At 38.5% G+C, this 24,620-nt stretch overlaps 1 pseudogene across 1 annotated transcript; it reads right to left on the minus strand.

Annotated features, from left to right (window-relative positions):
- Positions 1-12,922: 12,922 nt before the first annotated feature.
- Positions 12,923-23,087, minus strand: LOC147497448 (uncharacterized; annotated as a pseudogene). Its single transcript, XR_015196845.1, has 20 exons — positions 22,458-23,087; positions 20,839-20,867; positions 20,591-20,737; positions 20,109-20,193; positions 19,847-20,025; positions 18,772-18,854; positions 18,636-18,666; positions 18,271-18,313; positions 17,291-17,389; positions 16,942-16,986; positions 16,694-16,851; positions 16,586-16,650; positions 16,462-16,528; positions 16,214-16,327; positions 15,439-15,512; positions 14,233-14,324; positions 14,031-14,090; positions 13,821-13,889; positions 13,665-13,718; positions 12,923-13,354 (listed from the first exon to the last, which is right to left on the minus strand). The product of XR_015196845.1 is annotated as an uncharacterized LOC147497448 (transcript).
- Between the last annotated feature and the right edge of the window lie 1,533 nt (positions 23,088-24,620).

Raw genomic sequence — 24,620 nt, forward strand, 5'->3', positions numbered from 1 at the left:
GAAGAAAATCTAAGTTTAGATTACATCAACCCAATTGAACTACAAGTAATGGGCCTAAGCAACACAAATGGAAAGTTCGAGCAATCAGGATGGAAAGATCGATTTGCCCCCCAAACAAATTTTTAAACACAAAATTTGTTTTAAAGCGTCAGTCGATTTAAAGTCGATTCCAAGACTTGTTGGATTGCTATTTCTATGATTTTAGAATTTTTTATTTTTTTTATTTTTTTATTTTTATTAGTTTATTATAAGAAACCACGAAAAACAATAAATACATAATTCACCCATAGAGGAACATGACTCAAAAACCAGGAAACATGCAAAAGTGGAAGCGTGAATTATGTGAAAACGGACTTAAGATCCGGTACTTACGACCACACACTCCATAGGGAGGGCCGGTTACTGAATGGTCCACTTACCACTATATGGGAGTGAAAGGAAGTACACCAAATGACAAGGTCGATCCTCATAGGCGGGGTCTGTAAAATGACTTCCCTACATCGGGACGAAGTTCGTGAAAATGTTTTAACCGTTGACCATTAACTTGAAAGGTGCATTTGTCATTTGGATTTACCAAGGTGATTGCCCCGTAAGGGGTGACTTGATAACGAGAAAGGGGCGGACCAATGGGTTTTAGTTTTCTGGGAAAATATGTAGGACGGGAGTTGTAAAGCAAGACCTTTTGACCGACCACAAACTCTTTGCGCGCAAGATATGCTTATCATGAACCGTTTCATGTTAGCTTTATAATCCTTGCGAGATCGTGCGAATCGCTACGGATTTCTTCAAGCTCATTCAATTGCAACTTCACGTTTGACACCTGCCTCATCAATATTGAAGTTAAGGCTTTTTATAGCCCACGAGCCCGCGGTGCTCTAATTGGCGGGCAAATGACATGGTTTCCCAAATACAAGTCTAAAGGGAGACATACCTATAGGAGTTTTGAAAGCAGTTCTATCGCCCATAAGGCATCGATAGGCGCTTTGACCCGATCTTTCCTATCGGGGTTTTCTGAGTTGTTTCTAAAATCTTTTTGATTTCCCTATTAGAAACTTCTACTTGTCGCTAGTTTGTGGATGATAAGGAGTTGCTACTTTGTGTGTAACTCCATACTTTTCACTAGGGATGCAACAACTCTGTTTGCAAAATGTGTTCCACCATCACTAATGATGGCTTTGAATGCCAAACCGACAGAAAATATATTCTTTAATAAAAAAACAGCGGTCATATGGTCATTGCTACAAGCTAGGGCCTCTATCCATTTAGACCGTAGTCCACGGCAACTAGAATATAAATGAAACCGTGGGAAACGGGAAAGGACCCATGAAATCAATGCCCCAAGCGTCAAACATTTCTACTATCAAGATTGGATTTAATGGCATCATATTACGCGCCGTGATTCGCCCAAGTTGTTGGCAGCGAATACCGTCTTTGCAATGCACTTGGGCATCCTTAAAAAGGGTAGGCCAATAAAAACCACATTGAAGAACTTTGGCGGCTGTTTTCATCCCACTAAAATGGCCACCACACTCTTTGTCATGGCGAGCGATAGAACTTCATTATATTCCCACTGGGGAATTACAACGCCGAATAATCTAATCAAAGGTATGGCTCATCCAGTAAGTATAACTTAACTCGGCCAAGAACTTCTTACGTTCATTTCTTGACCAATTATAAGGCATAACATCAGCCGCTAAATAATTTACAATGTCGGATACCATGGTCTTTGAAAAATCGCATCTACAGATGCTCATCGGGGAAAAAGTGCGGTATGGACTCAGAATCACTCTGATCGTCATTTGTGAGTCTAGATAAGTGGTTGGCAACTACGTTTTCGACCCCTCTTTTGTCATTTATTTCTAATGTGAACTCTTGCAGGAGAAGGTTTCAATTGGTAGGTTTCAATTCATGAAGACCTAACTGCATAAATAAGTAGTAGGGAAGTAGGTTAACACCGGCACCTAGGTCTAAAAGCGATGGCGGTATACTTGTCAAAAGCGTGCATGGTATAGTTAATTCGACTGGTCCTTGTGCTTTACCACACCATTGGTAGTGGTAATCCGAGGAAACTTTCGATGAGGAGCGCTTGTTGAGGTACATTAGATGCGTCGTTTGGTGGTGCACATGTCCTTCAAAAACTTGGCATGCTTGAGCAAATGCTTTAAGCATCTAGGAAAGGTAAGTTTATGGTCAAATTTTTGAAGGTTTCCGCGGATCTCATCAAAATGTTCGTCATGTTTGTTCTTTACCAAGCGGGCGAGGACGGAGCTTTTGGACGGAATGGCGTACAAGGATCAATGGTATCTTTCCTAGGGGCGTAGGTGTAGATTTTGATGGTACAACTTCGTCCGTTATAGGTTGTGAGGTAGGAGTTGGAAGGGCGTTAGTCATTGGCTTTCGTCGATTCCTCAAATGGCATCGTATATTATTGTCGATGGTTCGGCGGAGCGAAGAGTGGTAATGGCATTTACCTCACCACGGCTTGGATTACTAGGTCCGGTGCATTGTTGAATTCAAAGGCGGTGTTTGTAGGCTTAAGCGTTTGGAATTGCTTGGCGGGGAACACTTTTGACTTTTATCTGAGCTAACAATTTGAAGAGGCTGTTGGATAGAAGCTAGGATTTGATTATGTTGATTCATGTATGTCGGGGAAAGTTTCAACCGTTTTATCGGTATGGATTGTACCAAGGGCTTGGGCGGGGAACTAGTTCGCGGTTATTATTCACGGGTTGATTTTGGTAGCCATATCCTTGGTTAGCGGGAACAAGGTTCGCGGTTGTTTTGGTATCCCATATTTGCGTTATTGGGAAAATTACTTTGCCCTTGCTGAAATTGTGGAGGATTTCCTTGACGATAGGAATTGTAGTTAGCGGGTGGTCGTCAGAAGAGCGTTATTTGCCACGAAGGAGCTTGTTGTTGGGCGGGGGTGCTAAAGCTAAATTCGGATGTTGTCGCCAAGGTGCATTAGGGATGTTGAAAGCACAAGCCTCTTGAGAAGGTTGGGGAGGACTTTCGTATACCAAAGGACAATAAGAATCGGCGCTTTCGGGACTTAAACAAAGAGGGCATGGGGAAGCGTTGGCGGCCATGACTGTTTGGGTTTTGTTCATTTACTTGTACCGAAAGAGCATCAACCTTTTTGTTTAAGGACTTCGATTAGAGTTTTTAATTCGGATCGGGTTTGACCTCGAACATAGGCGTAACTTTGGTAGAATTTGTCGTTAGAAGATCTAGAAGAATCGGTGTTTCCCCAATGGGTGCCATTGAGGCCTGTTTCTCAAGAAAAGTGTATGCTTGATGGCGCCCTTGTCCATGAAACAACCGCCGTTCATGATATCTAATGTTTCCTTTTGATGGTCGAGAGAGACCATTAAAGAATGAAACGGACTAATGGTGGTGTGTCGAGTTGATGATGGGGACATTCGAGAAGTAGATCGATAAATCTGCTCCACGCTTCGAAAAGGATTCACGAAGTCTTTGGCGAAAGAATTGAATCTTTTGAAGCATTTACGTAGTTTTCTTAAAGTATAGAACTTTATCATGAATGCTTGAACAAGTTTGGCCTATGTGTCAATGGATTGGCTTGTCCGGGCGAGCCAAACTGAAGCTTTATCGGCTAAGGTGAAGGGAAACAACCTAAGCAAGACTTGTTCGTTGGTAGCGGTCGGATGGCGAAAAGTGGTGACAACTTGTTGCATCCGACAAAAGATGATTATACGGTTTTTCATGGTCTAAACTATGGTAAACAGGTAACAAACCGAAAATGTTTGGCGGAATACGAAAATCACCTACAATCGCATCGAGTTTAATGCAGGAAGCAGGTCCTTCCTGTAAGGAACTATAGAAATCCGAAAGGGGTTTCTCGACTGTGAGATTTTCTTCAGCCATAATTAAAGGAGATAATGGAAACAGAGATGTTTGACGAGGTTGATTTACGGAGGAGGAACTATGCCTAGGAGATAACATAAACAGTTGTTTCTTGTATTTTCGACGATGATATGTAAGTTCTAATTCCTTATGTTTACCAGCCCGTAGTCTCATACAATTATGAATTTTAATTTAGTGCTCATAAGGAACGAATAATGACTGGAGGTTTTAGAAGTTAGGAAGGAGGGAGTTGAAGCTTAACGTCTTTCTGGTACATTGCTAACTTTCGGAAAGGGAAGCTAGGATAGCGTGTGAATATTCAATGAGCCGAGGTCACCTAAGAGAATTGAGGGAGGTTGTTAGTGCTAGCACGTTCCTTAATTAGGCAACCTCAATTTTTTCCAAGTTTCCTAGATAACCGATGGAATAGGATGATGATTTATGATGGTGTATTATCGGGGTGTTATTAAGATGATTTAGATGAAATTTTTAATTACTATGATTTTTTTTTTTTTTTTTTTTTTATTTATTTATTTTTTTTATTTTAATTTACGTAATTAGTGTATTATGGAGGCGTGATTCTGAAATATTTAATTAAAAGCGATAGATGCCAAATTAGAAACTAACTAGCATATACTAGTTTCTTGTGAAAGTCTACCCATGCAAATCTATATTACCTATCGTGTAAATATGTGTAAGTTATCGTGAGCTAGGGAATGTCGAGAACGAACTCATGCAATTGAATACGCGACGTGAATTGATGTAACATACACATACAAAAATATTCTAAGTAGGTGGTTTGCGCCACGATATATCAAAATATATTGAATCATATTAATTGTGTTACGTGAATATGTGATGACGAACCACCTTTACATGCACAGAGTTCTCATGCCAACATATACATATACGAGGTAAAACAGGTTATAGCAAATAATATCCTCGACAAAGTTTGAGGAGTTTAAGAGTTTGAAACCTGGCGTCCCGCGATTTCTCGTATAGCGATAGACTACTCCCGAGCTTATGCTTACTAGCAAAACAGGACCAAAGAGCCCAAAAGAGTACTGAGAATGAAAGTGGCATGTACCTGAAAACTGGAGTGTTGATACTCCAGGTTAGTCTCGCGTGCTACTAATTCAGTCTCGTCCGAGACTCTTTTGTCTATTCAGTACTTCAAATTCCTACGGAGTACTTAGACTGTGCTAATGAAAATAAACAACTTGGCTCACAGATATTTGTTAGTAAAAAAATTACGGTAAAGAGTTAGTATTGTAACTGAAATGAAAATTAAAAAGATGAGGAGGTAGGGGAGGGGGTTTTTATGGATGTATTCCAGTTATTACGTTAAGTCCAGAGTCCTTCGGCGTGCAGCGGCGCCATTTGATAGAACGCTCTTTACACACGTTTATTGGCTTTCAGTTACTTATTTTCTTAAGTCCGAGGTCCACAGTCCAAAGTCCGAGGTCCATAGTCTAAGTCCAAAGTCCAAAGTCCAAAGTCCAACGTCCGTATAGTCGTACGTTTTAGTCAAGTTACCTTACTCACGTGGGATTGGTAGGATAGGTCGAGTAAGGGATCGTCCAAACCTTAGGGCTCGGATAGGTTCACAACTGGAGTTACAACTTTAAGTGAGAAGGATTTTTAGGTTTCCTTTTAGTTGGTTTTTAATTAAAATAACGGTAATGCAAATAAAATAAATTACTACGGCGATTATATGTAGGTAAACAAAATGTGTAAAAGCGGGAGAGAGTTAATCATGCTCATGCAAGAATAATTTCTTAACAGTTTTTATTACCAAATCACTACATCTCTAATTCGTCTCGTTTTGGAGACGACGTCGAGTATTGATCCCTAGTGCATGCCCACATCTCTAGGTCGCATTTCACTAGCATAAGGAGTTTTAATAATACCGCATCTACGGTATATTATTTCGCTCCGGCTCGATTTCACATCACCGGATAAATGGAGAAATGTCGACACTAGAAAATTCGAGCGTCTGGAGCATCGCATGATCCAACTTTGTGCAGTCACCGGTCATTTTGGGACCGGATGTTAATTCTATGCCTAATTCCTAAGTAGTGATTCTAGAATATTAACGAAGTCAATCCGGATTTTACACGAAAGCAAAGATAACCCTCCCCGAGGGGGATTAGCTCATCATCATAGAAGGAATAATAAAAAACTTCGTATACATTAAGTAAATAAATGCAGGACAGAAATTAAACTAGAAAAGAAATGACTGTTATTAAGGGTAAAATAACTTACTGTATTAAGCTGCTGAAATAAAAATGGCGGAATGTAAGTACTGAAGAAGAAGAAAAACTAAGTGTAGCTAAAGCATTAATATGCTGAAGACCTTATAATGAAGGCGAACCCCTCATATATATAGGCGGATGTCCCTTCACGTGAATTCCTAACAATTAAATCAGGTTTGTTTGTTACCTATTTGAAACGTTCAAAACTTTGAGAATCAAAGTTTTGTTTCACCTGTATTAAATTTTTGTCCTTTAGCTGATTTTATGTTTTGTTTGTTAGCTCATTTCAATTCAAACCACCTGGTTTGAATTGGTATAATCTTCTCTCTTGCCAGGTGGTATCAAATTTAAACCATCCTTTGCCACCTGCCTATGCTGACTCATCATGCCTTCTGGGCCCGCAGAGTGTGTCCACCTAGTGTGTCTAGTAGTGGCTGACCGATTTGGCATTTTACGACTTTTTGTCCTTAGCAGAGTTCGCCGCCTCGTCGCTATGGCAGCTTCACTAGCCAACATCGGCACCTAGATTTATCCGATTTGAGCCGGAAGTTTCTGCCTCTTTATATGTGGGCCCGTCATGCGGTTACGTTTCTTTTGGAAACTTCTCCAAGTCGGGCTTTGTTGGGCTTCACGGGGATTGAGTGGGAATTCCAAATATTCCGTATTCTTGTACTTGGCGGCTTCACTAGCCAACGTCGTCACCTAGATTTATCCGATTTGAGCGGAAGTTTCCCGCTTCTTTATATGTGGGCCCGTTCTACGGTTTCGTTCTTTTGGGAACTTCGGCTCTAGTCGGGGCTTTGTTGGGCTTCACGGGGATTGAGTGGGAATTCCAAATATTCCCGTATTCTCGTACTTGGCGACTTCACTAGCCAACGTCGGCATCTAGATTTATCCGATTTGAGCCGAACTTTCACGCTTCTTCATATATGTGGGCCCGTTCCGGCGGTTACGTTCTTTTGGAAACTTCGGCTTCCGAGGGGTCGAGTGGGAAACTCCAAATATTCCGTATTCACGTACTTCGATGCATGTTTTATCACTATATTCATTTTAATTGCGGAAACCCGCAAAAAGTGCGGAAATATAATTATTACATGATTATTAAACACATAATCAACCAACATGCTATGTCTCTCGGGGTTTAATATTACAGTTTTGGGTGCTTATCAGATAGCGTCCTTGCTTCGCTTATGAATAGCGTCTTGTGTATGCGTGTTCAGTGTAAATAACAAGTTAGAACACTGAAAAACTTAAAAATCGAACTTTGAAACAAACCTGTTGAAATCCGGGATTTTTGGCTTAGTGGCGCAATGCGCATAGATGTAGTGATGGCTCCTTGTTCGATGACTTTAGCTGGTCGCTTCGGTATGAGGAATGGTCGCACTTTCGTGGTCCGATAACTTAGGGTATGGTCGGCTCGTTTCGAGGGCAGTCGGCTTCGTGTTAGGACTATAGAGGCGCCTCCTTATAAGCTTGATCGCCTTCAGTGTAATTTTGTCGCGAATTTTTCGGACAAACGGATAACAACAAAGTATGAATCAAACAAGGGTGGGTGGGTTTAATGGGACTTAAAATGACTAATTCTACTATGAAAACAATGCTAAAGTGCACTAAGATGGCAGCGGCGCCATTTGATAAAAGATAAAATTGATTAATCTACCTACGAAATGAACGATGGACTCAAAACATAAGTAAACTAAAAACTATCTTACGATGCTATTTTTGCTTATCAAAGTTTCTACTCTCGAATCTATCGAAATAGAGTGGAGTAACAAATTCGTTCCACTCCTAGTGCTCTAGCATGGAATGTTTTCTAATCTAATTAGTCGGTCTTAAGTCTAATGAGAGTTTTACGAAGGGTGTTATACTACGATACCTATATGGAATATATTATGTTGAATTTAACTACGAATGCTATGGAAATATGATTGTTTTTGAATCTAGATAAAGGATTAGAGGGGAATTGAATCCACCTCGAATCCAACTTAATAACCTAGTATAGATTCTTGTATCTCAATTCTTACGTTCTTACGGCAAGAATTCGAGTTCTAATCCCTAGTGTTCATGGCATTTCTACCGAATACTAACTAGCATGTGAGGTCGTCCACCCATTCTCATGGCTTAATCGACCTTCTAGATTGGAATAGATTCTACAATGCTTCTACACTATACCACTAAGTTTTCATCAAGGCTTCATCAACCCCTCTAATGGAGGTTTTAGCCTTGAATCATTCCGCAATCATTCCCATATGAATCTAAACTAAACATATTATCAAAGATTCAAAATTTACTAATCTAAATTAAACAATAATTAAATTCTAATTAACAACTAAGAAATGGTAACCAACAATAATTAAAACTAGATCTATAAATTGAGATGACAAAATCAAAATTAACAAAATAACTATTTTGTTTATCTAATCAATCAAGAACAATGATTCAAAGACTTAATCTAAAACAAGAATTGAAAATGGAACTAAAACTTAATTAAAATACTGGAAACTAGATCTAGAATTATCTATATTGTTTAGGTCTAACTAGCTACCATTAACAAAGAGCTAAGCTTTTCTTTTTATATGTCCAGATCCAAAAATCGTGCATGGGCTTGGAGCCATGTTTTGGGCCAGAGAATCAGGCCCAAAACCCAATTCTTTCAAATCAAAAGGCCTCTTGGTTTGTAGTTGGCTTCAACAGACTTTTCGTCCACTTCTGCTCCTCTGATTGGATCAAGGGTTAGACCATTGGAAAGCTCTTTCCAAGCCGGTCGTTTTGACATAAGGTAGGCCCAATTCCGAGGTCTGAGTCTAAAGATACGGCTTTCGGAAGTTCTATTAACTTGTGTGCTGTTTCAGCCCGTGTCGACTTTTCAGCTTTTGACCAGGCTTTAGAAAGGCTTTGTCTTCTTGAATCTTGGCCTTTAATCACGAAACTCCTTAGTAACCGACCTTAGCTCCTTTATCTCGCTAAAGTGGCACATTTCTGCACATAATGGACTTTGAAGCCTGAAATGCATAAAAACACGTAATCAGTGTTAACTCTTAATTATTACTCACATAATTGGTCTAAAAGTATGTCTGTTACAGGGTTAAAACTACAGTTTTAGGCTCTTATCACTAACCTACTTCTGGCACGTGTAATCGAATGCCAGAGATACCGAATTATGCAAAAATCCTCCCGTTTAGCCTGTAACACCCAGAGTAGGTGGAGAAGAGATTTGGTTACTTCAGATATTTTGGACCTTTAACAAACAATATGAAGTTTGTCATAGAATTCACCATACCGAATTGTTGCAAGCATGAGTTGTCGCACAGTGTCAAAAGGAGTTTCTTGAAGATGTACTTCAGGATTTGTCATGGGAATTTGAATGACCTTGGAAATTAGTTCCCAAGTCAATTCATGCTGCCTTCCATTCTTTAGGAAAAAGAATTTACCGTTATGGAAGTTGCTATGTTCGTAGAACATCATAACCAACTCTCATGAAAACGTGGTTTCCGAATGATGCAAAAGAGGTAACCAACCTCTACGTATGATTTCAATGTCGCAAAAGGGATGGAATAGGCCGTCATGAAAATTTTGTTCAAAATCTTGCTCGGGCACAATTTCTCGCCTATTAGCCATGGAAAGTAGAAAAATATAGGAGGATAGATATAATTGAGTGAAAGAGAGGTGGCTATAATAAAGAGTCTTGTAGTCAAGATATAAGTAGATGTGGATGAGAATGGGAGTGAGTGGTGAGATCCGGATTATGTGGGGAAGGTTAAGACTAAAAGCAAAGGATGTGCTTTTGTCTGAATACTCTGTCGTGACATGCACGTGAAAGTAAGTATTTTTCAAAGTGGGTCTTTTATTGTCAGATTCCCAAGATGAAGAACAAGTTGTGCAAAAAAAATTAGAAAATACGGAGGAATTTGTCACAATAAAGTTTAACCAACATGTATCTTCTACGTTGGATCTCAAAAAATAGGTCGTTTAACATCAGATCTCTAAGACGGTGGTCGAGGCTTTCATAATGAGGTAGAACATATGGAGGAAGGTTTCATAGGGTATTTAGACCAATACATATATTCTGAAAAAGATGTAGGAAACCTCAAAAGTGGAAGTTTTGGAGAGTTGAAAGAGCAGTGCACGCTATTGAAATAGTGGCGTGCGCATCTTGAGTTGAGGATTTTTTTATTTTTTTTTTTATTTTTTTTTTAAGAATTGAGTTTTTAATTTTTATGATTTTTAAGGGTGTTATTTGATTTTTTTTTGGTTTATGATTAGAGAAAAATACAACTAATACACAAGAATATATACATTGATAACGTCTTAAAATAATTCGTACCTCGTACAAATTATTGAGGAATTATTACACACATCACACATATGTACAATGAAGGAAAAGGAAAGAAAATTACATGGATCTAGAGGTCATTAACTAGAACGTGACGCAAGAGTAATAACATGACACAAACGAAAAAAGTGAACTAGAAAACCATTTTTGCAACTTCAATGTCTTGTTTATACATCCGCTCCAATTGATCAATAAAATCTAACTAGGAATGTGAATGGAGATGAGGAGGAAGAATTAATGGTGGAAAATCCTAAATTTATAGGAGGGAAGAGAGAGATGTTGGGGTGTCCATTATCAGATTGTTAAAATATGACCGTTTGTTGATGACCGTTGGGACGACCATTAGACCGTTATCCGACCATTACGTGTTGACCGTTATACGACTGTTAGCTGATGTCCATTAGGACGATCGTTAGATGATGTCCGTTAGCTAACGATCGTTAACGTTACTTTTTTTTTAGGGTTGGTTGGAAAAGAATGTACAACATGAAGGGGTTGAGTGTTGCTTCCTTCAGTTGTGTTTTTTTTAAGACTGTACATGGGAAGATTAACGTGTTACCATCACTGTTATGGCTATTGAACTTGTTTTCAATTGAGATTATCCAAAACAACTTTCGTGTCGACTCATAAACGAACCCAATCCAGCTAAACAGTGGCTTCACCTTTATGCTTTGGGGGATTTACTGCTCAAGACAATACCATCCTGGACCTTGCGAGGAGCGCGGCAGACTAAGCTACCCTTATTACATATGGCATATAGCCCCAAACTGCCCCGTAGAAGAATGGAAATTACATACTTCGAGGGGTTGGTCTAGGTGGAATCCATTGCCTGTGTCCCTAGTAGGTAAACATATGACGGCCTACACGAAATCTTTTTGTGCGCAGCAATAACACAAAGGTTAATTGTAAAAGACACGAGTATATACATGTTGAGTCTTTTAACGTCAGATCCACAAGACGAATCCCATCTTGTGGGAGGAATGGCGCGGTGGCGAAGTTGATCCCGTTCTGCTGGTGTGAGACAAGTGTACACCATGTACTGGCAAGCATCTCCTAGCGGTTGAAGACAGGGTAGGAAGGCTTTTTACAACACATACACCACCCCATCCTCTGCGCACGTCATATACGAGCAAAAGAGCTACGACCTTCACCTATCCGAGATGGATGAGATTTACACAAAATGATTAGCTGAATTCGTGAGGAAGAGAGTAGAAAAGAGTAGAGAAGGAAGGAGGGGAAATTTTGGGTACCCATCTTGTACAAGAATTTATGTTTGCTCGATAATAGAAGACATTTATACTCAGTTCTAAAATAGAGTTGTTGTGGACTAAGGCTCCGGCACTTGCAACCACACACTCCAAGATAATTTTTAAAGAAGAAAAGATAGGAGGGCCCGGGTACCAAGATGGTGCACTCCCGTTAAATATGAGTGGAATGGAGTACAAAAAAAAAAAAAAGATAAGTCGTTTAAAGTCAGATTCTCGATACTTTAATTCAACATGTGGGGTCCACAAAAATCAATACACAACTTATCATATATCAACAATCGAAAAACCTATGGGTCTGTCCAACTAACACAATTTTCACTCCCAAACAGATTCAGACACCATGATTTATTGCCTCGAGGTTTAGTAGACCGAGAACCTAAACAAGCGTGGACTTTTGGTTTTCTCAAACGGAATGGTATTCGAGGAGATGATGACGAGAAAGACAAAGCTCGGAAAGAACACTTGGGATGTAGATGTTACAGATAAGGTGGAGATGAAAAGAATGGAAAAGTGGGTTTAGCACTAAACTCATTGAAGGAGTGGGTCTCTATTGTTTCACATTTGAAAATGAAATGCTCCTGTGGTTCGTTCTTTGGTAAGATGTTCTCATTAGAAGGATTGAAAAACTCGTGAAGTACGGGAGAGGCGAGAAAGTTGAGTGCAAACACAACGTTCTTTTTAAACGGGAAGGGGCTGAAATGGTGTTTAGCTAGTTCCTAGAGTTACATATCAGTAGAAACTGACAGATACTCAATACAATTTTCAATTGGTGGATCAGAATGATTAATTGGATAGAGGTTTAGAAATTCCTCACTACACCAAACCAGCTTTTTGTGACGCCAAAATAGCATGACAAATAATTTTAGTGACACTATTTTGGCATCACAATTTGGCGTCAATTACACAAATATTTGTGACGTCAAAATGGCACCACAAAATGTTAGGTGTCACAAATTTTGTGACATCGTTTTGGCATCACAAAATATATTTTAGAAAAAAATAATAATAATTGGTTGCTATACATCCACTAGTTGTATTTGTATCTTCAATAATAATAATAATAATAATTGGTTGCTATAGAGTGGATGTATAGCAACCAATTATTATTATTATTATTATTATTCAAGATACAAATACAACTAGTCCTAGCCACCACCGGTTGCTATATGAATAAAATATACAATCACAAGATACAACTCTTTTAAAAAACAGTTCATTCCATAAAATATACAATCACACCGTCAATCCCATTCAAGAATAAAACATTAATTCCATCACTCAAAATTATCTAGTCACTTGTAAACACCAAGTACTTCAATTGTAACTAGCCCTAGTCACTTGTAAACACCAACCACAGATCCAATTGTAACTATTCTCGAGGAGTTTTATACATAGGAAAAAAAATGAAAACTGAAAAGCCGATGGGAAAATGACACTGATATATCACGATTACAAAGCATTTCAACCCATTTAACAACTCCTGATTCTCGAATATCAAGCCAAGAAACATGGCTTCCTTGTGTGATACGTAAATGGAGCAGAATAAAAGACGACAATCCTGCAGCACAGCTTGGAAGAACTTACTGCATTCCCTTCTTCATCATTGTCCAAAAAGCAGCATTATATCGATTCTGCAATACATAGAAGAGAATTGCACAAGGTCCTTTAGCTTTTAAATATTCATGGTTAGACAGTTTGAAGAAATGTTAGGGAAAAATGAATTCTGTGAAGAGACTAGAAGATTTCCACATGGAGCCTGAATTTTTTTAGACTATCAGTCATATCTAAGCACAAAAAGTAAGTAAAATGTAAAATGAGCCAATAAGGCTGCTAGATGCGGTTTGTGCAGGTAAAATAAATCTGATTGAACCATTATGAATACAAAAGCATGCTTCCTACACAACCCTTTCTAAACAAGCACACATATATAAACAGCCTTACCTGCATCATAGCCTGAGGATTTGCAGTGTACGTTGTTTCAACTATCTTCTCATGCTGTCACAGAAAATTAGTAGAACACAGTCAGCATTTCAGCAAGGTTATATACTTATATATAGTTTCTGACTAGCTAAAAAACAAGAATTTACATTATGGTACCTCCAAATGAAATCCATAGTTGAAAGCCACTCTCATCACATCTTCCAAACTAAGTTCAATGGACATCTCCTGAGCCAAGAAACCAGAAAATAACTTAACCACTAAAACCATAAACCATCCTTCAATGAGTTTGTGCATGTCTGGTAAGAGGTCTTTCAATGAGTGTGTGCATATATATGTTACCGGGAAGAGAGAGAGAGAGAGAGTTACATCTTCGGTTCCATATGCATCCGCAAAGTGATACAGTAAGGGTCCCAAGTTTATCCACACCTATATAACATACAAGACAGAGGGAATATCAAGTCAAATAGACGTCTTCAGAATTATACGCAAAAGGCAATTTCTTAACCAAGGGAACAACATGCATATAGCAAAACAGGACTTGTTAATCTTCCAACAGAATAATACTTACATCCTTGAGAATTCTTGATATGATTTCAATGTATTCTACAATGTTGTGTGCTGTGTCCAGGAAGAAACAGGTAACCACGGCATCCCAAGCTCCTACGATACACATATCCCATAAAATGTACAAAAAAAAAAATCCAGTATGATAATATAAGCACGCAAGAGATGTGTAAATTATCTAACAATTGAGGACATGTTAGTCAGACATTACTTTCCAATTCAGCAATCTCGACTCTAGTAATTGATGAGAAACAATTGTTCCGAAAGGTCGAACTTATAGGGAGAGGCACCAACTATGTATTTAAAGGATCATTGGTCAAACTGATAGCAGGTACACCCCTTAAAGCACACATGGGGGTGGACACATGTTCAATGGAACTCCCCCTTCGCTTGGACCAAAGGTCATAATGTCACACAAACCATAGGTATTACAAATGAGGTGCCCCCCCCCCCAAGAGATCCCGCTGAATAAACTTCTGATTAGTAAAAACTACTTGGCAGACTTGAACTTGCAACCTCCTAGGTTCAAACCGCTTTGATACCATGTTGGGAACCAGTCGTTCTAAAAGCTCGAACTGTAGAGACTGGAGATAGATCATTGGTCAAACCAATGGTAGGTACACACCTCACCACATTCATGATACCTTAAGTGGGATCAAGTCACACCCATGGCACGCACTTACCTACCTACAATAGGTGGGACACCACTGGAAAACAGTAACCAAGTTCAGACACGTCATCTATCCACCCAGAGGCAGTGTTGCAGGGTACAGACTGTTCGATTCACGGAATTCAAAAAAAGGCATTCTAGGACTCATCATTAGTCTTAAACAATCCAGACAAAAACTGATGTTTGTGTTCTTTCAAAGTTCATATAATGAAGTAAAGAACCATCTGCTGAGAGGGGTCCGTGAGTTAGTCCCATTGACCTAGTTTCATAGGATTTATGAGCGCCTCACCAATATATCACTAATTTAAACATTTAGTTTAGACAAACTGTAAGTTAATGACATGTATTAAGAGATAACTGCAGAGGTGAAATCAGGATAGGTTGGCCACATTGGATTTTCATAGTGCTCAAAAATTCCTAACAGCTTGAATACGCAATATATTACAAAATTACATATCAAACAAAAAAAAATAACAACTTCAATAGGCAATACCGCAATATATTACAAAATTAAGAAAAAGACAACATCATGTGGCATACCTTCCTGGTTTGAATCACTGTATACTTCAACAGAGTCCCCACCACACATAGAAAACCCTTCAGTAATGCCGGCACTGTTCACAAAAGTAAGTTAAAAGTTATTACCCTGGGCTCTTATGTTTACGTGTATGTTTATGTTCTTTTTTAACAACAGAATAAAAAAAAAATGTGAAGATGTATTAGACTAGGTTACAAGGACATACACCAAAGGAGTGCAAGTTAACCAGCTAAAGAATAAATATGACTTGTAAAATAAGTTTTTGAAAGTGCCTTCTATCATATGAAGAAAAATTAATAAGTTTCATTTTCATTTAAAAAAAGGAAACTATAATCTTATGTTATAATTTACATATTCCATTTCAATATGAGATGATCTGCAAGCATCTCGTAGTAAAGCCACTAGGAGCTGGTTGTCCTTATGTGAGTGTCTCTTAGTAAAGCCACTAGTGTGTTTGCCCCAAGTTAGACAACCAGTCCTTTTCATATACATTGTTGTGCCTCTCTCTAGCAAATAGAGCTTTTTGAGAAAAGTGGCCCTCAACAGGTTTCCAAACTTAAATTTCAAAGGTGGATTGATTCGTCAAGGCATTTTGATCAAGAAGTATGCTATCTCAGAGAAGACTAACTTGGATTGATAAGATGTTTTCTAATAATTTTTTGGTTTCTAATATCAATTTGGATTTAATTTCTTATTGTCCTCTTCCTAAACAATTGTATTTGGATATTGATATACAGCAGAGATTGAATGAAACCTCAGGAAAGCTTGTATGAATACCTGGCAGGGTGAATATCTGGAAATGAAACAGCCCGAAGTTGGTCATTGTCTGAAAGAGAGTTGCAATTGCTGTGGATTCAAGGATGAACTGTCCACTCCCCAACAGTTTCAGTGCTTAGGGGGAGAGAGAGAGAGAGAGAGACGGAAAGAAATAACAGTTTTAAAGAAAGTGGAATCCATGTAAATATAGAAGATGCAGACAAAGGAAATATTTATAAAAAAATTAAAAAAAATCACAAACTTCTTACTGGTTTAGAATAAACATAGAGCAGATCATCATATAGTATGAGAACTCATTTCCCTGGCTTATGAAACCTGTTTAGAAATATAAAAGAGACTCCATTTACTACTGATTCAGCGTTAGATACAAACCAAGGCATGAAATCTCCAAAGTCAATCTCCCAAGTCCAGCACCAGGAACTAAACAACAAGGAGGACTATAAAAATTATTCAATTAGTCAACTAAAATAAATAAATGACGTGCTCATATGTTTTGGAAAATAGACAACAGTGTCCCATAGTTCTCTAAAGATAACAGTAGGTATTAAAGTAGAATACCTGTCTTTAGACCGATTGGGAAATAGGCGATCAAGCTCTTCAAGAATAGGAGTGTAGCACTGATCCCGTTCTTTCCCTCCCTGCAATGAATATGCATAGTATAACGGAAATGAAAAAAAGGGACATAAAAGCCTTGAGGCCCACATGAAAAAATAGAAATGGATAAGTACCTCTGATGCCCAATCTCTAACTATGTTTCTTATAATACATCGGACCTGCCAGGAGTATTTAACAATTACCAATTAATAACTCTTGACTAAAGTAAAATTTGAAATGAGATAAAAATATTTTCCCTATAAAATAAACTTCAGCTGCTAACGTCTGGGAGAGAGTTTAATCAACAAAATACAACATAGCACATATTACGGTTCGTGTCACTTTTAGTTTATGCTAGAAATGTCAAATCATGTTGATGCAAGTAACTTAGCATGCACTCCTACAAAACCGTAATGATATGCCAGTGTAACTCTAAAATCATGGACAGCCACTTTCCATTAAACTAGGGAATGAGAAATATACCTTGTCGACGTCAACTAGAGGGACCTTCAACTGAAATTTAGGATCCAACCAATCACGTGGGTCCAAGTTCACCCGGAGTTGGATAGAATTGTATAGAGAAATTCAGTGCAACAGACATCAAAACAGGACTGCACGAAGGGAATATTGCATAGATGAAAATAAGAATGAAAGGCTGCAAAAAGCTCAGGTCGGTTAACATTCCTTATTGAGGCCAATAGTCACACAAGCCAAATGCCCCATTTTTATGCTAGTCAGCTAGTGGCAATTCAAAATTTTCAATATAAGTACAACTTATGAGTTATGACCTATTTCAGCCAACAAAAGATTTCCCTGCCATATATCATAAAGAAATTTCTGATTTGATGGTTTTAAGGCCATTACCACTGAAAATGGTAACATTCTTCATATTATGTGACTGCCTTTTCAGATATGATCAGAAAAATTGGATTGCCAATTTATGGAACTAATGGTGTTTTATTACACAATCAATTCTACCGGAGAATCTATTATCTGTAAATTAACATTAGCAAAATAGCACTTCATTGTTGGAAAAAGTATTTTGGAATATACCTTTTCAGCAATGAAACACGTTCTAGGTGTTGAACTTGGTTCCTAAATTAGCCCAATACATAGCCACACTGGAGGAAGGGTATAGTAGGGCAATTGTACAAAAATTTAAGCAAGTAAGCGCTAACTTATGGATTACTTGTTGGGTACTACTGTACTAATTACACATGTTTAATTGGAAAGAGGAGATTCACATGATAACATTAGCTTACATTTCGATTGGATTCAGAGATAGAACCAAGTCCTGCCTGATTGTTCACAACATACCAGATTCCTAATGAGGGAGGAAAGAGACATTGTTTGCTATAAAATATTATCAAAGTGCAACCCTACTATAAATACAAAAAAAACGCAATGATCTGAGGAAAACGAATGACAGAAGAAACTTAAATACAGAGTGGGCTGGAGATCACCTCAAGCATGTTCTGGATAAAAAATGAATTTCCTGAAATGCACCTGTCAATTTTAACAACATCAGGGTCTGACAAAGATTAATGGTTCTATATAATCCTATTCTGCTGCAGTAAAGAACATAATGCCTTCATAATAGCTTATAATGCTTTGTAACTGTGTTATCTGCATGATTCAAGATAGAAATCACACTTGTTTGAAAGACCTCAAGTCCTTCAAGTTTCTATTTATCCATTCAAAATAACATTGTATCATGTCAACAATGTCCTTCTCAAAGTTTGTGTGTGTGTGTGTGCTTAAGACATAATATACACTCCAGACTCAAAGTTTAGCGTGACACTAATTGTGACTTGAGAAAACTACATACCGTCTAAGTTGTTGACACTTGAAAGGATAGTCTGCACAAGCACAAGAAATGAAAACTTAACAAAATAAGAATCAAACGTGAAAGGTTATTCTAAGCAATTAAACAAATGAATATAAATAAAACTTGTTAACTCTACAAATGGATACCTTGTGAGCAGGAGGAAGCTTTCTATAAGACCTTTCATATCTTTTAACATCTTCTTCTGCAGCGTCTGAATAACTGGACAAACAATGCATATTGAGAAAGACTAATAGTCACCATCGTACAAACATGCATCTATACACAAACTCGCAGAGTCACGTTTCAATTTTCAATGGCCAAATCCATCTACAGACCATTATAGGTTTACAAAAACATTGTGAATTTCCGTCTATGCTCTACGGAACAAGGAAAAAAACAGCCTTCAATCTCCAACTCATATTCTCATCATTACCAAGTACAACATATTGAAGAAAAATCGAAATACACAAACAATAAATGAATAATAAAAAAAAAAAAAGACTAGTTGTTGTTTTTTAGTACCCGAGTTCTCCACTCCATTACTGGCCTACCATGCGCTACAAAATGTAGAGAAACATGAGATTAGTAATCTCATAATAGAAGACCAACACACACACGCTAAAAAGTTCATTTTTCACTAGTATTGACTAAAATGTTCATCTTACCATGAAAATGATAATATAGGGTGTTATTTGGGACAAAATCATAGACAAGCAATCGTTGATGGTCTGATATGTTTGTGATGAACACGGCTAATAGTCTCGACTTCAACTCTGAACTCATGGTCTCCATGTGAACCACCAATTTTGAGCTCCTTTACAGCCACATCTCTTCCATCCTGCTAGAAAAATCAATTTTGAGGCTTTAAAGAATAAACCTTTACGTCTGACCTATCTATAGAGGAGCAAGAAAAATCAACATCAACTTTTGGAAACGCAATTTCTATAGTAATAAACAGATGTTTAAGCAGAGGATAGTTCACCCGTTAAGTCTCCGAAACTAGCGTTTAATGCGCTTTTGTCTTCTAATACAAGAAAATCGGAATAAGACTTTCTTCTGTATATAGCGAACTGCATCGACTGAAGAAACTGACCGAACGCTGGGCAAGTTTTCTGAGCTAAAAAGTAAAATAGATTAAAGAATTTTGAAATAAGTTTTCCAAGAGGCATAGCAACTAGTGGTAACAACATGGGATTGCAACAGTAGTATACCTGAGAACCAGGCAGAAATGCATAAAAAGATAGATTCCTCTTCTAGCCCCGTTGGGATAAAAACCAGCAGCACTACCTTTGCCATTGATAACACGAGCTGCTGCATCCCAGGGCTTGTAGAAGAACTTATTTCTCTTTTTCGCTGAGCACCTACCAGAAAGCTTTTTTTCATCCTGTTGCTAGCTTTGAAAGACAAAATTATGATCAAGATGCAATCATCGATTCTCCCGAGAGGCCTTGGGAAAGAGACGGATCGATTTACAATGTTTCCGTCACTGATGTTCGTCAAGCAGGCCGGTTGGATCGCTCCGATCTCACTGGGGAACGCAAGTTTGTTTATCTCCAACCTTCACACATATCAGTAAAATATAGTAGAGTGTATAATGGTCCCAAGTCTATTCCAGATGTTATTACACTATAACTGTGATATATCTAATGTTATCCTTGTGCAAATCTAGGGCCGGGATCAGCTAACTTCTAGAAGAGGCTCGTTAATCATCTCCCTCAAGTGGGAGGGTAATCTAGCTCGTAACCATTTGGTAAGAAGGTATTGAAACCTAAGATGAGATCTTGGTGGCCTCTGAACAAAACTTTGATTTTTGCTATAACATCTGCAGTGTTTATTCTGCAACCAAAATAAACAAAAACAAAAAGAGTAGACTGTTGTTATCAATGCTTCTTAAACATCTACAATCCACCAAATGTACTGATGGGAAATTTAACACAAATTAAAAGTAATCAAACCTTTGGGCCTTGAAATCTATCATGACATCAAGAAACTCTTCGTACTCTTGCCTTCTATTCTGAAGTGTGTCCTTTACATCTTTGAGATATCTAAGCGCATCATTGGTTGTTAGTTTGCGTTGTCCTCCTCCACGGGGCTGCCCAGATCTTCATAAACCAACAAAACAAATACCATTTTGTTAACGAACAGAAACACAATAATCAAATCTTCGTATTCTCAGATTCAAACATTCTCATATATCACATACCGAGGAAAAATAGGAAAGCAATAAACAGCCTGTTTCAACTCATTCAAAAAAATAAAATAAAAATCAATATACCCAAAAAAAATATTGAAACCTAACCATTAAAAATAATATTTTAATATAATAAGAAAACCAAAACATTAGAATTTATGGGATCAGGAATAAAATTCTTACTATCAAAAAGATTAATGGAAACCCAAAAATTCAAGACTCAAGCATAATTAACAACAACAAAAAATCACAATATATAAAACTGGGGAACGCAAGTTTGATCGAGGATTTCTAATGAAATAGGATTGGAGCTGACCGAATGAACACACGATTTTTTGGAAGTGAGCCTTGCAACTGTATCCAGCAGAGACGTAGAGAAGAAACCCCAATGACGATTGAAAAGAGGTTTTTTTGCCCTATTTTCAGTTTTATGTTTTTGTTTTTCGATCGAGTGGTTTTGAGAACCCTTTTATCCACGGTAGGTGTAATTTTGGGAAAAACATAACAGGTGGAATTCGAATAGATCGAGAAAGGTGGAGAAGAAGGGTTTCTCATTTGGTGTTCTTAAGTTCAGGTCGAGAAGAAATCCAACTCTTTGGACACAGTTTCATCTTGACGCCTCGTCCTGTCGCACATGCCCAACACGTGCGTTTGAAATTAACTTCTTTGACGCCACATTGCCGTCAGTATATTTTCTAAACATTTCTTAAAAAAATTAAATGAATTATTTGATTAATTGTGACGACAAAACCCACACAGTGACGCCAAAATGGCATCACAAATTTTCTGACGTCTATTTGGCGTCACAAAACGAAAAAAACCCCCGTCACAAAAAAGTTGTTATGGTGTAGTGCCTCCTGTCATTTTTTTTTTTTTTGAAGAGGTAAACGATCAATATATATATAAACTATATAAAAGATAATTACAAAATAGGATGAGATATCCTACTAAGAACCGTAAAATAAAATAAAAGACAACAACAAGGAAACGCAGAAATACAACAGTGATTAGACATCTCGAATGATATCCTCCCAAGAAAAAGCAAAGGACCCGAGTGGTATCTCCTTGAACTCCTTCCACCGCTTACACCAAAGGAAAAGCAATCCTTTGATGTGAAGAATCAAATGTGCAACGTCAAGGCTTCTATCCTCGAAATGTCTCCGGTTTCTTTCCAACCATATACCCCATAGTATCGCAAAGGGAATGATACTCAACAACTTTCTCTTAGTACGGGTGGGAGACCAAAGACTAGACCACATCATCAAAAGATCACAAGCAGATCGAGAACACACCCAAGAGATTGACCCAGATTGAATAAAATAGTTCCAAATGGCATAAGAAAAAGGGCAAAGGATAAGAGTATGAGCAACGGATTCTCCCGAATCATAGCAAAAAGGGCAAAAATTAACAATAATCATTTTCCTTTTCCGAAGATTGTCAATGGTTAAAATTTTACCCAAAACCGAACACCAAGTGAAGAAAGAAACCCTAGACGGAATTTTAGCCCTCCAAATGAAACACCAAGGATAAACAAGGTGTGATAGGATATCCGGTTGGTTAGGTGAGGCAGCAAGGAGGGTTGAATACCAAGATCTAATAGTAAAAATACCTTTGGCATCATGGGCCCAAACCTGTTGATCATCTTCGAGAGTGATATTAGGTGGAGACCCTAATCTTGCCATCAAAGTAGCCAAATCGTCAATCTCCCAGTCATTGAACGTATGTCTGAGATCAATGTTCCATGAGGCAGTACCATCTATCATAACAATGAAATCCCTAACCGGCTGATTCTTCCTGTTTGACATGGCATAGAAGTTCCCAAAATCCCTACTCAAGGCTCTATCCCCATTCCAAACATCCTCCCAAAATCTGACTCTATCCCCTTTGTTGACTCTATAGGAAATATTTTTCCTATAGTCCTCCACTTCTTTCATAATCCCTTTCCACACTCCACACCCATAGGGAATCGTCACATCACGGCTCTCCCACCCGAAAGGACTCAACCCATACCTGGAGACAATAATTCTCCTCCACAGTTTCTCACTCTCAATACCGAACCTCCACAACCACTTACTCAAAAGGGCATGATTCATAAACCGGGTCTTCTTTATACCAATGCCACCCTGATCCTTAGAAGTACACACCCTATTCCAACTAACGAGATGGTAGTGATGTGCCTCCTCGGAATCTCCCCATAAAAAATCTCTCGAAATCTTATCCAACCGCTTAGTGACACTCACTGGTGCTCGAAAGAGCGACATGAAATAAACGGGTAGACTAGACAAGAAACTCTTAATGAGGACCACTCTACCCCCTTCCGAGAGGTAACGACCTCTCCAAGAAGCCAACTTGCGCTCATATCTCTCTATCACCGGGTCCCAAATAGAAACACACCTATTAGCGGCCCAAAGGAAGACCTAAGTAAGACGCCGGAAGAACACCAGGAGAGCACCCCAAGACACTAGCAATCTGAACTGCACTATTACTCCCTCTTACACAATACACCGTGCTCTTAGCAATGTTGATCCTCAAGCCTGATACCGCCTCAAAACAAGCAAGAAGACCTCTAAGGTATCTAACTTGATTCTCCTCATTGCCTAAAAAGATGATAGTGTCATCTACAAATTGTAAGTGGGTGATCTTAATATTGTGTCTCCCCACGGAAAACCCCGACAAAACACCCCACTCATTGGCTCTTCGAATAATCCGACTCAAAGCTTCCACCACAATGAGAAAAAGGAAGGGAGATAAAGGATCACCCTGTCTTAAACCCCTAGAACTCTTAAACCACCCCGCGGGAGACCCATTCACTAAGACGGAAAAAGACGCGGACGAAATGCACTTACGGACCCAACTTCTCCAAACCTCTCCAAAACCCATCCGCCTCAACATATAATCTAAAAAGGACCAACTCACATTATCATAGGCTTTGGAGATGTCCACCTTACAAACAATCCCAGGCGTCCTAGAACGAATCCTATCATCAATGGCTTCATTAGCAATTAGAACACCGTCTAGGATTTGTCTATCGAAAATAAACGCTCCTTGTTCCTGTGAGATAACCGAGTCAAGAACCTTTTTTAACCTCAAAGAAAGAGCCTTGGAGATAATTTTATAAGCAGTTCCCACAAGACTAATAGGCCTGAAATCCCCCATTTCCACTGCCCTATGCACCTTAGGAATAAGAGTGAGAAAAGTATGGTTCAAACTATGCTCCAAAAAACAGTCTGACTGAAGTACTTAGGGTTCTACCCAACAAAATACTATTTCATCTAACTAGAGGGTATAATGGAGGCTTCAATCCGCATTGAGGCAAAACATTTCATCTTCCAAACTCTACGCAGTTCGTACACTTTCAGGGTTGTGGAAGAAAGTAGGAAGAGGAAAGGTGCAATAGTTTTTAAACTTGATGAGGCAATATGGATTCAAAAAGCAATTAAAGACTCATCTTTGGAAGGGTGCGGTGGTATCGAGAAAAGATTGAGGCGAGTTATCACAATAAAAAAGAGGTCGAGCAGATCGGGTAGATTTATTAGCATCGAAGCTTACTTTGGGAACCCAAATGACGACGATTTCTTGCCATTCGGAGGGTCAAAGCGGGAGGGATGGTTGGAATTCACACGGATGTTTACGGCTGAACCACAAAGAAGGTCGAGGATACCATATTCCTCGCGCTTCAAAACCACACTGTTCAAAATACAGTGTAACCGAGTTTAAGGAATGAAGGTATATCCTACGCAGAAATGGTGAGAAATGGGTCGCCATCATCACAAATCGAGAAACAAAGATGGGAG

Source organism: Coptis chinensis, chromosome 5, assembly GCF_015680905.1.
Source record: "Coptis chinensis isolate HL-2020 chromosome 5, ASM1568090v1, whole genome shotgun sequence".
Lineage (NCBI taxonomy): Eukaryota > Viridiplantae > Streptophyta > Magnoliopsida > Ranunculales > Ranunculaceae > Coptis > Coptis chinensis.